The sequence below is a fragment of the Motacilla alba genome, chromosome 2 (assembly GCF_015832195.1).
Source record: "Motacilla alba alba isolate MOTALB_02 chromosome 2, Motacilla_alba_V1.0_pri, whole genome shotgun sequence".
Lineage (NCBI taxonomy): Eukaryota > Metazoa > Chordata > Aves > Passeriformes > Motacillidae > Motacilla > Motacilla alba.
In genome coordinates this window covers 106,887,907-106,903,097 of record NC_052017.1, presented here as the reverse complement: position 1 = coordinate 106,903,097, position 15,191 = coordinate 106,887,907, and the positions used below count along the sequence as shown (strand labels likewise).

At 39.8% G+C, this 15,191-nt stretch overlaps 1 long non-coding RNA gene across 1 annotated transcript in view; it reads left to right on the top strand.

Annotated features, from left to right (window-relative positions):
* The window catches only part of LOC119698238, a 62,200-nt gene that overhangs the window by 15,667 nt on the left and 31,342 nt on the right, over positions 1 to 15,191 (top strand). Inside the window, exons 2-3 of the long non-coding RNA XR_005256095.1 lie at positions 826 to 1,192; positions 2,912 to 3,190. This is a non-coding gene — a long non-coding RNA (uncharacterized LOC119698238). The remainder of the gene's footprint in view (positions 1 to 825; positions 1,193 to 2,911; positions 3,191 to 15,191) is intronic.

The window sequence follows — 15,191 nt, the reverse complement described above, 5'->3', positions numbered from 1 at the left end:
ACAACAAATATAAATTCACATTGAGTAGTAAACTTTGGTGTAGTCTGAAAAGAAGAACAAACAAAGCACACACTGTAAATATACCCCATAAAGACACAGGAGCTCACATTAATCATGTAAGCTAGGACAATAAGTGACCTTTTCTAATAAGAAATGAGGCAACTAAAGCAGCCATTAAATTTCGCAGCGGCCCTATTTAATGTCTGTGACATTCATCATCACACGATGTAAACGTCCTCAGCCTCTCGACATTTGCCAATCATCCTTCACTAAGAGGGAAATTGGTCTCAAGCTTTTAGAGCGCCACTTCCCAAATTCTGGCAATGCCAAGGCCATTCTAACTCCTTTTCAACCCTAAAATGACAGAGAGCAGCTGTTAAGCCAGCAAGGTTAACAAACCTTGGAAAAGCATTAGTGCCACTATGTTTTTAGCACTTTTCAAAACACAAAAGTTGGAAATGACTGACACAGGCCTGCTACTTTTGCAGGAGTCAAATGTACAAAATCACTGTTAAGATATCCAGGCTTTGTCTTTCAATAAAAATGTTTATGCTTGCAATTCTAAAGCATGGAGAGTTTTCAAGAAATAAAGGCTGGTATATACTGAGATGTAGCCACTGCTTTAAGCTTCGTGGTTTAGTTTCAAACTCTGAACAGAGATGGCAATTAGAAATTCTAGAAATAAAGATACCATAATTCAGTGTCCAGGGAATACATTCTCTTATTGAGCTCATGAACTCTCACTGTGACTTTGAAAACTTGGACATCTACTACTCTGACAAGACTGTGTTCCACTGTCACTTTTTTTTTTTTCTACCCTTTTAGGATTTTCAGGGTTTGACTTTAGCCTCAGACCTTCTCAGCTTCACAGAAAAATGATGTTGAAACAGCAGTTCGGATCCTGCAGATCAGGCAGGAGCCTTGAAACCATCCATGGGCTTTCTTGTTTTCTTTTTTGCCTCGTTGATTTGCCCAGTTCCTAAATGACATCCCCTTCTTCTGGCTAAGAAGTCATCATTGACATCAGTGCCCTCCACAGCCCCAGCCACATCTCATTTCACATCAGCACTGAGCAGCTGGTGTCAGGCCAAGTTTTGCTTCACTGACTGCCAGGGAAGTTTCCTGCTGGTCTGTGTGTAGAGAGAGAGAGTCCTTTGCCACTGATAGATGATCTGCTTAAGGCTACCAGCAGGTAAGCCCTTGTTGTTCTATCAAGTTCTAGTCCTGTTTTAGCTTACTTGACGTTTGATGCAACTGACTTGCCTGAGAAATTTGGGAGTGGGAAGATCTGATCCCTTTCAAAATAATACCTTTTTTCTATTCGTCTCTGAAAAGTCTGAGACTGTTTGTTAGAGACCTCCTCTACCTCCTTCTCCAACAGCTCTCGCCTGGAAAACATCTCTTGAATGCCACTTTTCCTAGTTTTGGTGAGCTTACATGTAATACTGTGTCACAGAAGATAACGTCCATTTATAGTGTCTTGAATGTCAAACATGAATGATATCCTAATTCACTGAAAAATGGGATTTAAGATGAAAAGGACCTGGCTCAAGGCAAAGAAATGAGAGTTGTAACTTCTTAAAAAGGGGACATCACTTTGATGAGAGGAAAAAGCTACATGAAAAGCCTCACAGGTGGACTGCTGCCATCACTTGTTTAGGTTATAGCACTGGATTCAGCTACTCAGGCTTTCCTCCACTCTTGAGTGCTTATGACCAACACTGAAAGGAATGCCTGTGGATGGCAAGGAAATCCCACTTTGGAGGGGAACCAAGTCTCTGTAATTCAGGTTTTGGGTTTTTATGATATGGATGATTGCAATCCTTTCTCCTTGGATGTACCAAAACAATCTCTGTGAAAGCTTAGCTGGTCTATGATGCAGCTGCACCTCTTCTAAACCAGACTGCTAAGACAGCTATCAGCCCAGTTGCCCCTTGCTTTTCTTGGAACTATATGCAGTTTTGCTTGTACTGAAAGTGTTTTGCTTCAGTTTTAAATCCTTGAAGAGAAAGGTCCTGGTTATGTCGGTGTCCACCTGTTTGCCTGTGGATTGTGGTGGCAGTGACCAGCTACCAGACTGGATTCACTGGTTTTAAGTGTCTGTGGGCAAAACTGAGTTTGTCTTTAAAGGCTGAAGTTCACCCTGGGAATGCTACAGGCAAGATGTAGCATCCTTCTCTTTATGGCAGTTTCTTTAACAGATTGACATCATGTAAGCCAATGGTTATAAATCAGAATTTCCACTTATTTCATATCATGTAAAGGCAGAAGGAAATAACAAGAAGGAATCAATGAGCTTCTAAATTTAGGGCAAGAGTAGGCAGTTTGTGTGTTATGCTTGAGCAGCTCAAATGCAGCCTGTTTGCCTTGTCCTGTGCCAAGCAACATGCTGGTTTTGTCCAGGAGCTGCTGGAAAATTCAGACTTCCAGTTATGAAGGAGGCAAATCACTAGTGATCACCAGGTCACCTGCATCTTCCCAGCCCTTCCCACCCTGGGGAGATATGAAATGGATCCTGGGAAGCCTGCACTGCAGGACTTCAGGGAGACAGCGTGGTTTTCTTACCCAGGAACCACTGATGGCTGTTCCCTACCCTGCTGCTTCTCAGTGCCTTAAGAAAGACTGCAGGGAGATGGCAAGAACCTGTCAACTCAGAGTATGTTTGTAGAACCAGGATCCCCTGTCAAATGGAGAGATTACCAGAGGCTTTGTATCAGCTCTACGTAATGTTTAATAACATTTCCAATAGTGGTAATCACAATTAATTGAAATGAATGTGTGCAAATACTGACTACAGCCTGAAAAATTGGTAATTAACTGGCTGAAATGTTTGCTTTTTTTTTTTTTGTAAATCCAAAGAATTAGATTCAGATAACTTTTTTTTTCTTTTATATTTTTTTCCCTATTACAGCGTGCTTGCATTTTCCTCTATGGTTCGGAAATCCCAGCTGTACATCCTCTCTTCCTACTCCCATGGGCAGGGATTTCACTGAGGAAAACATGACATATGATCATCTCTGTAGTTCCAATAAGAAGTTGGTTGTGTAAAGGAAAGCTGCTGCCTGGCTCTAGCTATGAAGCTTCAGTGCAAGACTTCTGAATAAAAGTATCTGAGTTCTGTATGACCTTTTTTATACCAGAATCCCACTGGCTGGCAGAACATGCATCATAAGGACTTTTTTGTTAAAAGGTAGGAAAACATTTTCCAGACAGTTAACATTTTCCAGACCTCTGCTGTTTTGGGTGAAGAGTGACAAATAGCACTACACATCAAAAGACTATTTTCATTTCAGTTTCCATTCTTTCTGGCTTTTTTTTTTTTTTCCCTCTCTTTCTCTCTGTTCAAAATAGAGAAGAAAAAAAAAAAAAAGCATCTCTAGCCAAAACATGGGACAACAGAGAAAGAAAAAATATCAAACAAAGCCTTTATAAGGAGAGAGTTGCAGAGACTGGCTATAACTGTGGTAGAGAAAATACCATTCCTTATGAAAGATTCAGTCACTGCATCCATGCATTCCTCATTATATCAGCCACAATCCCTGCCTGTCCTCGAGCACTGAGTGATGTAAAGTTGTCAAAAGCTCAGACCTTGAACTTCACCCAGAAAGCATGTCCTATGTCCACATGCAGGGTCTGTCAGTGTTGTTTTTCACTATGAACATTGTTTTCAGCTTCTACCTAATTAGTCCATAGAGGGATACTATTTCTATGCACAGAATTTTCTTATTTTGTAAAAAAATAGTGAGAATTCCCTGCATGTGAGTAATGGTAAATTTTTTCTTCTAGTACACCCCAAAGGCACCTTTCTTTTAAATAATAATCTGCAGTGGTGTTGCTTTTCAGATATTTATGCGAGGGATTGCTAAATTTGAAATCAAGTTATTTAATATAAGATTGGATAGCAGAAAACTTCTTTGATTTGCTCCTTTTGTTTTCTTTTATTTTCAAAACATATTTTAAACATGTTAATTTAGCACAATTTCTTCTTAGCCCTTGGAGAAGCTCAGCTTAGCCATCAGTTTTGTTGTAGAGAGACCGTTTTTCTTCTGACAAGCTTGTGAGCATCCTAACCTATAATTCACCCAAATTTGTGAGACATTAATTCTCTCTGGCAGCTCAATCCATTAAAGACAGTAAAGAATTTGAACCAATTAATACATTCTTTTGACAGACGCAGTAATGAAATTGCTACTTCCATTCTATTTGCCCTTTGACGTACGAGCCCAGATCAATCCCAAGAAGTTATGAGGTACCATTTTTATGTCTGGTCTCCAACAGTGATATTCTCTGTGAATTCTTGAATTATGTCTCTGGGGTTATTTACATAATAATGTATATCACACTAGCATATTAAAGCTTCCAGAATTGTTCCCAATTTCTAGATGTAAAAATTTGCCATTTCACTCTTCTTGCACATGGAAATAGTACTAGCCTCAAGGCAGGGAGAGGTGCAAAGCTCTCCTGCTCTTGCTGGCAATCAGAGTGTAGTTCTGTGTAGTTCCTGGGGTGCAACACTGTTACAGGGACAGCCTACTTGTGTCTGAGTAACGCAGGAATTCCCCTCATACCCAGGGGCCCATCATCTGAATTTCTCAGAATGGAGAAATAGAGGACTCCAGCAGGCAGGACATAAACTGATTTGGCGCTGTGGCTGGCTGCTGGACCTCCCCAGCCTCCTTCTCTGCTCCTCTGATTGCACAGACATCATTCATAGATCCAACAGCAGGAGAGACCAGATGAAGTGCTCACAGTAGATGTATTCTTTATAGTCAGGCAACACATAAGAATGTTTTTAGTACTGTATTTTTGCCTCTTCCATGATCTCTTATTTCCCTAGGTTTTTTTGGGACTGAAGTAAAATGGCCTTTAAACTCAAATCATAGCGGACCAGGGGTGTTGCAGAACTTGCTAATGATTTATAAACACAAACAGTTGGCTTTGCTGAGATTCGCAGACTGTTTATTTGTGTTCATCTCCTTCCCAAATCCCTGAACTTCTGTACCTTAATGCTAGAATTTGATTTCAGAAAAATTCAATTTTTTTCCATTTTCTTGTTTTAATGAAGACAGAAAGTATCATATATCTTTTTCTTTTTTATTTTTTGCGTGATTTTTGTGAAGCCCACTGAATGTTTAAGGCTTAACAGAGTGCTGGGAGAAGGGGTTCAAGTGAATAAATATTCTTTCCAACTGATTGCCATTGCCAGAAATGTAGAAGTCCCTTCCTTAATTTTTCTTTAAATTTAAGTAGATTAGTTTATCCTGATACTGATGTGGTGACACTCTTTTCTGTATAGGAGCAGCCATCAGGAAAACTGGATGTGTGACAGCTTTTTAACTTGTACAGTTACACTGGTAGACACTCTGAAAGGGAAGTTGTCACAAAGAAGTTGTTTGTGGTCTACCTCAAAGCTAGGTTTTAGAAGCTCAAAGCAGGAAGAGGTAAATGCATTGCATTTCATTGCAGTGAGTACACTTGTGGATGACACAATGCAGGGAGGTACACGCATAAGCAGCACTGGGTAATGGAACCAGAATCACATGCACAAAAGCCAAAAACCCTTGAGAATTAACTAAGAAGAATGAGATCATAGATAACAGTTAGGAATGCATCAATTAATTGTTGCAGCAACATCTAAGCTCAAAGTCTTATCAATTAGAGATAAGCAATCAGGATCTGCTATAAGGAGTGAAGCAAATATTTTGACACATTATTTCTGGCAGAGATAATAAAAACCATAATGTTGTTCTGCAAGACACTGGCACAGTTCATCAGAAAGGCTGTACACAGTAGTGGTTTCCTGCATGAAGTGTGAGAAGGGACACGTTCAGAAAAGAGCTATGAGCATGACCTAACATCTAGATCATATTTCACAAGATCCTGTTTTGCTAGAGGACCACGTCAGATATAGACAAGCTGAGAAGGGAGGTCACTGTTCATGCACCACAGAAGTAAACTCTAAGAAAAGTTATTTAAGGTAGCAGAGAACTTTGGCACAGTTTCCAGAGAAATAATTCAGAATAGAAATTAGAATTAACTGACTTCTGGTAAGAGAAATGAGGTCTGGTATGATCTTCTGTTAAGAATAGGGACTAGGGGAGGGGAAAAAAAAAAGCAAGCAGAACTGTTCTGAAAATAGTTTTCACTAGTTTTAAGAAAAATATATGATCATATTTTCTAGGACAGCAGAGTATTAGACTTAACAAACTACATCTGTTCAAACCCATTTTCTGTACCCACAGAAGTTCCTTACACTTATACAAGTTATTTTGGTTCTTGACTACAATCAGCGGACTCATTTACATCTGCACTCATACTAAGTGCAAAGTGTAATTGTACTTGAAATTAAGATACAGATGTTTTACACACAGTAATCAGTATTTTGCAGAGTTAACCCTCAGGAATTGTTACAGATGGTTTAAAGATTTGTTTTCAGGAGCGGAAGGTTCCTAGTTCTTTCCCTTTTTTGAGAGCAGACAATATTTACCGAACAGAACAAGTGAAAAAAATCCCATATCCATGGGTACACACACTCTGTATTTGCTTTTAGATTTCAGACTCATTCAGAATTTTATTCTAGATTTGTGGGATTCATTCTACATGGAAACCAAGCTAGTTTTAAATGTTAAAGGAATCTTTTAAAATTCTAATTTATTCTTCCTGTTTTGTATTTTTCTCAAAGCATAACTGAAATGGCATTCTGAACAAGACTCTATAATGCTGCTCTTTGCCTATTGAAAAGAAAAGACATTCCTCATGTTTGGTGCATTGGCTCAGAAAGCCTAATACTAAATGCATTTTTCTCATTTCACTGTGGGGATGTACATTATAAAATGGTCTTAGCTTCATCTTCTGAATAATTCTGCTCAGAAACAGCATTAATGAACTGTCTGCCATCTTTATCACTCATTGTTAATCTGTCTCCCACTCAGTTCTCTACCTGTCTGGCATTTCATTTCCACAGACATATTTTGCTCTTTGCTTGCACAACTTTATATGTGTTGTGTACTTCAGATAACAAGACACTTACACTTTCCTCTTGAAAGAGCATTTTAATAGATTACAGAAAATCTTTTGAAGTTACTGGGCCCTGACAGCATCTTTTAATGAATCAAGGGCCACGTTTCACTGTCTACTGGACTTTTCGACACATCTGGATTTTTACATTTCACATTCAGCACAAACATCTTGAGTGTGTTAGCAGTACAATATTCATCAGTAAAAAATCCCAAATATGTCCTGGATTTAGACAATGGCCCAGGAGGGATGGACCTTAGAGACAGCAGACAAAATCCTTCCTCTTTGTCTGTTTATTAAGTGGCTGCTTTATTGCAGTTCAATGAACGAATTTCAAAAGGGAGTGAAAATTTAAAATACTTTGGTCATATTCATCCTGAAAATGCCATTTCCTTTCCTTTAGTGTGTCTTTATTTAGTACCAATATAAACCTTGAAAAGAGAGTCTTTCTACAATTGCAAATTATCTCTGTAATGTAAATAACAGTGAAAATAATCCTTGGTATGTATTGATGAGCAGATTGCAAATATGACTTCTAGCCCGTGTGTATATTTGGAAAACTTGAGTATCAAGAAACACTGTTAATATCTTTTAGGAGGTTGTGTGATGAGCATAAATAGAAAACAGAGTTTTCTATCACCGAACCTTAAAAACTTCAGCTAGTGTCTAAAGGGTGAGTGAGGCAGTAGATTAACCATGTTTTTTGTTGTCTGAAGAGAGGGCATTGCCATCCTTCTCACTGAACACTGGTATTCCATACAGATAAGCCTTGCCACATTGCACCCACAGTGGGTTTGTAAGCTGAGGGAAATGCTTCAGTGAATTTCACAGAACCAGAGAATATTCAAAGTTGGTAGGAACTCACAAGGATCATTGAGTCCAGCTCTTAAGTAAATGGCCCATAAGTGCCTCAAACCCATAACCCTGGCATTATCAGCACCATCCTCTAACCAACTGAACTAATCTCAGTGGCATATTTGGAACAGAACATATTGCAAAGATGGGATCTTGAGAATGAATTTGAACTGGCATGGGATTGAATTCTGGGTTGTACAAGAAAGGAGATAAACTAAGGGGAAAGTACTTGAGACTAAATTGGCCTCTGAAGAAGCAGACACTTCCTGGGAATATGTGAGCAGCAGCCTGGCCCTGGTGGGATCCAGCCCAGAGCTCTCACCCTACTTGGAAATGAGTGAACTGATTGACCAAGCAGTCTGCTGGTTTTGTGAAGTGTGTGGTGGCCTCTACTGGTATATTGAAATGTTACATGGATATTTGTGCTGTCTCAGAATTCTGAAGAACTCTGGATAAACACAAGAGATGTTTAATATTCACCAACCACCCAGTTTGGTATCCTGTCCTGGTTGTTATTTCTGCTGTAATGTAAATGAAGTCATCTATTAGATTACATCTTTTAGTCCAAGGGGTTTCCTCTCCTCAGCTTGATATGGAGCTTGCTACATGGATACATTCTCTCTTGTTGGTCAGAAAGGCAGTAGTCTCCTTCAATTATTCTTGATCACGTCTGACATGGCCATGCTTAGCAGAGGATGCCATAATTTTTCCTGTTGTGTTTTTATGTCTTTTGATGGATCATGAAGATAATGCAATGAAAAATTATTTCAGACTGTTCTATGAATCATTCTTTCATTGCAAAGACTTTGAGTCCAGTTAGTATGAATTAATTTTGTACCTCTTACCCGTGCACCCCTTGTAAGTTTATTTAATATTCAGGTAGTTCTTACATGGTCTATCACAATTTATTGTCAATGAAACAATAGTTAATGGGCAGTTAAGAGGAGGTTACTGCTTGTGCTCAAACTCTGCTATCATTATTTGCTCCTTCATTGTTAATCAATTTGCTACATCTTCACAGAGATACCACTGTAATGCAATAGAAGTTCAGTCATAACTGTAATTAAATAGCCACATTTAATTTCAATTAAATAATGAAAGCTTAAATAAGCTGTTGATTTTTTTCTTCTCTGATAGAACTAACTTGCCATGAAGAAGCAGCCTTTCATTTTCTTTCAGAAGAGCCAAAGCTTCTATAGAAATAGTATTACCAAAGGGCTTGCAAAATGAATGAAGGCTGGGACATGAGACAGGGAAACAGAACTGGAGCTTGTTAACTCCAGTATGTACTCTTGCAGAACTGGTTGAAATAAGGGAGTTTTCTAAGACGTTTCCTTCAGTCTTTCAGAAGTGCTCAGATTTCAGAATTCACACTCTGTTAGCCCTAATCACTGGGGCACCAGGAAAGATACAGAGATCTAGGTTCCAGTTTTCTCTTCTGTAAAATAAAAGAAGGAACTGATAATAAACAATTCTTTGTAAAACATTTTGATATTTATGAATAGCATTCCAACATAATTCCAATAATTTTACATGAAAATTGACCCATATTTAACCATCTACGTTTGGACTTAAAACTGTCTCTTCTTATTGCTCTTCTGCTGTCTGTGTGTTGTCAGTGCTTTCACTTTCTATAACACGTGTTTATTGACTTGCCTGCATGCCATATTCATGCTGCTTTGAAGCTCCCTTCTCTAAAGAAATACTGGAGCCTCAATTCCAACATTAACTTTCCAGAGTTTTGAGAGGAAAGGAGAAGCACAAAGGAACACTTCACTTGTTTGTCACGGAAAGCTTAACAGGAACATTGACCCTCAGCCATTTCTTCATAGGAACTGCCTGGATTAATGGGATCTCTGATTTAACTTCTACAGGCCATTGTTTGAATTCCATTAATGGATTTGATCATAGAAGCATTAAGTTTGGAAAGACCTTCAAGATTGTGTCCAACCTTTGAACAAGCACCATCATGTCAACTAACCCATAGCACCAAGTGTCACATCCAGCTGTTTCTTGAACACCTCCTGGTTTGGTGATTCCACCACCTCCCTGTTTCCAAAGTTGCACAATGCTTTCCAGCATGAAATTCCTCCTAATGTCTAATCCAAAACTCCCCAGTGCAGCTTGAGACTATGTCCTATCACTTGTTGCCTTGGAGAAAAGGCTGACCTTCACCTGGCTACATCCTTCTTCCAGGCAGCTGTAGAGAGCAATAAGATCTCCCCTGAGCCTCTTTTTCTCCAGGCTAAACAACCATAGCTCCCTCAGGCACTCCCCATAGGACTTGTGCTCCAGACCCTTCCCCAGCACCGCTGTCCTTCTCTGGACACACTCCAGCACCTCAATGTCTTTCTTGAAGTGACATGCCCAGAACTGGACACAGGACTCATTGTCCGGGTTGGCTACAGTAGGAGATGAAGAAGAAGAAAGGACACCCTCCTTCTCAATCACTGTTGGAACTCTCCCCTCTGATAGGCTAGTACGACGCCTAGGTGAGTTTTTGAATAACCTGGGGTCCTCTTTGGCATCCATGTCTAGTTGTTGCTTAGATAGCACTCTGGTGACTTGAATGCTGGCTTTACAAACTATTGGATCTCTCTGTGTCAATATCTCTTTTCCTAGGGCCTATTCCTTGTTTTGCTCCATCACACCTAATACTATCCTAGGAAATCAGGATTCATATTAGCTTTGCTGAGAGAAGAAGGAAGAAGAAAATTAGTCCAGGTGTCTTTTAAGTAGGAGACATTCTGTGATTCTGTGTCTCAAGATGATGATTTGAATTCACTAGTCAATAGCTTAAAAAATATAAAATCAGTGTTCACTAAGGGCTGGTTATCCGTTCCTTCCTGTCAAGACAGGAGAAGGATGTGCAGGTGGAAATGCCTTGTTACCATACAGGAGCTGGAAGAGTGGATATGCTTATGTAAGCTTTCATAAGCAGATATGTTCCTTAATTTATTTCTTAACTAGCAAGGTCAAAATGCCTCCTGAAAAATTAAACACACTCCCTGCTCTGCGAGCTGATAATCACCTCCAATCGCACCAACATTAGTGAATATGTCCATATGTCCCCATTTCTTTGGTGTGGCTGTCAATCTCTGCTCAGATTCCAGAGCCAAGTGCAAGTTTGTGTTGACAGCCTACTCTTCTGTAGACTTTCTCCCCAGAATATAGGTCTTGTTACCATTTAATGAAGACATCTTTAATAAAGATGCAGCCTCAAAGATTCTACCTAACAATTAATAAGGCTGTTTGTAAGCAAAGTACTGATAGTGACGAGTTGCATGACTGGAGTTCTGTAGCAGGGGTACTTGATCCTTGCCTCCAATCTTCCTACTCTCCTTGTTTTCTTTCTGCCATCTGCAAGGCTTATCTAGCCCTGCTGTGAGCCAGTGAATCTAGCTAAAGACAACATGATAGAGCAGTGAGTGGATTTTTGCCATTCTAGTGGGCTGAATTGACTCCGCAGAGGATGGACCAGTCACTGGGGTCAGTGCAAGGGAAGCAGACTCACCAACTCTGATGGAAGAGCTTGAAGGCAATAGTTTAGTTTAGCTAGCTGGAGGAATTTCACCCAAGCAGTTTCTAATTTTTTTGGCTGGGGTTTTGGCAAATTTCATGACAGGCTTGGGAAAGTCCAGGGATCGGACGTATCTTATATAGTATAAGTTATATAGTATAAATTATTTTACTATTTGTTTGTTTGGGTTTTGAGGTTTTTTTTCCCAATCTACATACTGTGTCATTCCTAAGGATGATGGAGGTTTCTGCTGGAACCTGCCTTATGTTCTAGCAATCAAACAGCTCTATTATTTCATGCAAGAAAAGCCCAGTAACCCTATAGAGCTAAATTTCTCCTCCCTATTTTTGCATTCCTACATTGCTCCTTCTCAAGAGGATGTGATACAAAACAATGTTTAGCTCGATTTCCTCTGAACGAAATGAAACCCTACCTGTCACAGAAGAATAACTCAGTGCAAAACTGAATATAATGAGTATGGTCTGATGAGCAGAAGTCTCTCAATCACAACATGCTCCCCACAGGACAGCATATTAACAATACTGCATTGTGAACTGTCTTGAGAAAAGGCTTCTGGCCAAAACATTGACATTCACAAGCAGCTGCTGCACTCAGAGAATGTAGGTTTTAATTATCTTGGGTAAAACAATCAATTTGGAGTGCAAGGCAAGTTAGACTCCTGAATATTACTGATCACCTGGAAAATCACAATAAATGTATGCTTTTCTTCTCAATCTACCTTTCAACCTGCAGCTGGGCTGTAACAAATGCATTAGGTTTTGCTTAGCAAAGCAGCACCACTGAAGAAAATTCATGAAATGAAACTTGAAAGAAAGTGGATTATTTAAATGAAAAGAGGTATGATATTGCTATTCACCTGCTCCTCACTTATTTCCTGGGGATTTAATATGCTTGCATGTGATTCCAAATCAAATAAAACAGTCTATCTACTGATTGCTTCATACAGACTATAACTGAACAACCAGAGTTATTTCTTCTAGTTTCCCACAATTTTTTATTTTTCTTAAGGTCATGCCAACACGATGCCTTAGATAGCTGGGATTAATATGTGTACGCACAAATATGTACATACATTGCCATTTCCTCTATTCTCTTCTGCCAGAAGCCATGAACACCTGTCTTGGGACTCCTAGTATTGCAAGCCAGGTCCACTCCTTGATCCCAGTAAATGCAGGCCGATGCTGGCAGAGTAACACCGGGTGGCAGCAGCGGGTTTTCAGCCAGTGAGTTGAGCTGTAGCGAGGCTGTTGTCACAAGTAATGAAGACATAGAAATTAATTTTGTTTTGATTTCCGAACTGAGTGCTTGGCATGTTATCCAACTCCAGATTTCTTCAGTTTGTCATTTGTTCATGCCTCACAGTCCTAGATCCCTTTCTTTTGCTTAACCTAACATTGTAATTGCTGCATGAATGACAGACTCATTGGGGTTTGTGATACTGGAGGATGTGTGGTGCATGTGTCATCTGCTGAGAATTTGGGATTGTAGCCAGCTGGAGGAAAATCAGACAGCTATTTGTCTTTAGGGTATACATCATGTTTGTCCTGGTCTTTGTCCTACTTAACATCTCAAGAGTTGTGACAAGCACAATAGAAGAAAACCTTTCAGAAACATATTTTGCAATTACTGCAAACTTTGCTGGGCAGATGACAGACCTGGGGAGCAATCTGCCTGCTAACCATTATTTTCTCCCAAGGGATTTTCATCACTTGGCAAGTCCCCTCTGAGTGGGCATCACCTGGAACTTGGGAGCAGAGCCCTGGGCAAAAGACAATTTGTTGGACTGTTTTCCTCTTTCTAGGGAAGTTTAAGATGAGGTCAGTCTTCAAAGCCAGCAGCCTATTGCTTTGTCTGACCTATATGTTGCCTGTGATACTGATGGTTCCCAGGTGGATTTGCTTTTTAGCAATTTAGACACTAAAATATACTTTTTGCAGGTAGACAAGGAGAGTTTTGAAAGCCCACACCTCAGAATGCATCTTGACAGCCACCTTAGCCATTAATGAGGCACTTTCACTGCAAACTTGAGGCACGAACAGGATCAACTTTGTTTCTTAATATCAGTGGTACAGTAGCATGACTCAAGATACTATTTTGGTAGGGGTTTTTTCTCCCCAAGAGTAGGCAAAGATTTTCCAAGTGTCTCATGCTCAGATTTCTCTATTTGATTTAGCTAAAGAAGCTCAAAGAAGTAGCATGTTATGTCTTGCTTGCTTTCACTGCTGATTAATGCCCAAAAACCAAGAGTCGCAGCTGAAAGCAGTTACAACAATGACCTCTGCAAAACCCAAATGTTTTCATTTTAGCAGAGTCCTGTTCATGCTGTAAATTCCTCTTTAAAATACAGGGCTTTTCATGCGGTCATACCATAGTCCAAAAGCCAATTAAGCTTTTTTTTAAAGACTGGTAATGTGTCTTTCTGCAGTGAAAATCTATGCGTTCAACAGCTAATGCCTTGAAAGTAATCCACTGCCTTCCAAAAATTCTTTACTCTTTTCTCTCAAGAGTCATCGGAACATAATCTGGGGCAGCTCAGTTCATGGCAGTATTGATAATCCTGCACCTTAAATGTCTTGATGGTACACACAATTAGGTGCAATATACATAAGCACAACATTGGCAAACACATTGATACAGTGCCAGTGGTCAGAAGTATGAACAACTAATTTCCTGCAATGGCTGTTGAGACTTGATCATTTAATATGAAGATGAACTCCACTGTTTGGTTTTTCGAATACTGAGAAGCAAGCATGTTTAGAAGACCAAACTAGACATGAAAAAATTGAATTTAGTTATTTTTTACCAGCAGTAACATCAAAAGTACACGCACTGTGAAAGTTGGATGCAGCCTTGTATGGGAAAACTGTTCCTGTATATCATGCCAAAGTAAAATCTGAGGATGGACTTCCATTCCTAAAAGAATAGAAATATATACAGTGTAAAATATAATAGCATACATGGCATATAGGTCAGTTACATGACCAACTAGAAATGAGAGACAAGATTTGAAAAAAATGCAAACATTGCAAAATATACATTGGACTGTGATAAAGCAGGGCCAAAGAAGATCAGAAATATCTTCTCTCTTCCATGTTGCGTTCTGCCCCCTATTTGCCACCTTCAGTAGCAGGTACCCACTGTTCCTCTGTGCCACCTTCCTGCCACACCCTGACACCTGCTTCAGGTACCACACAAATCCTCCCACCTGAGTACCCCGGGAGGTTCACAGAAACATCCTCCAGTGCTCTAGACTGGTACCTGAGACATTTTGCTGGCAGTACAACCAGCCTCATCCATCTCTCCTAGAATCGTCTTTCTTACTGTTTCTCTGTATTCCTTTACCTGGGTTTTGCCTATTCTACATTGTCCCTACTGTGCTTCCCTGACCATCCCTACACATGGTGATGTCTCCTCTGTGGTGTGAGTTACTCAGAAGCTGCAGATCCCTGAACCACTGGTGCCAGGAAAAATGTTGTCATGAGAGGTGGAAGAGGGATCCAAGCCTCACTGGTGACTGAAGAGAGAAGGAGATACGAAAGGACATATTGAAGGATAGGGGGAGAAGGTCTGTAGCAAGCCAAGCTTTAATCAATAGCAACTGCTGCATAATCTGCTCTAAATCTCCATCTTCCCACAACACCCTGAAGCACTTCACGCAGTCATAACTGCTGACTGTTCTCAGCACTGGGGAAGCCACATTGATCATCCGTAATGCATGTTTACATGAAAGTTATTTACACAAATGCAGAATGCAGCAGCTCATTAAATAATTTTTCAT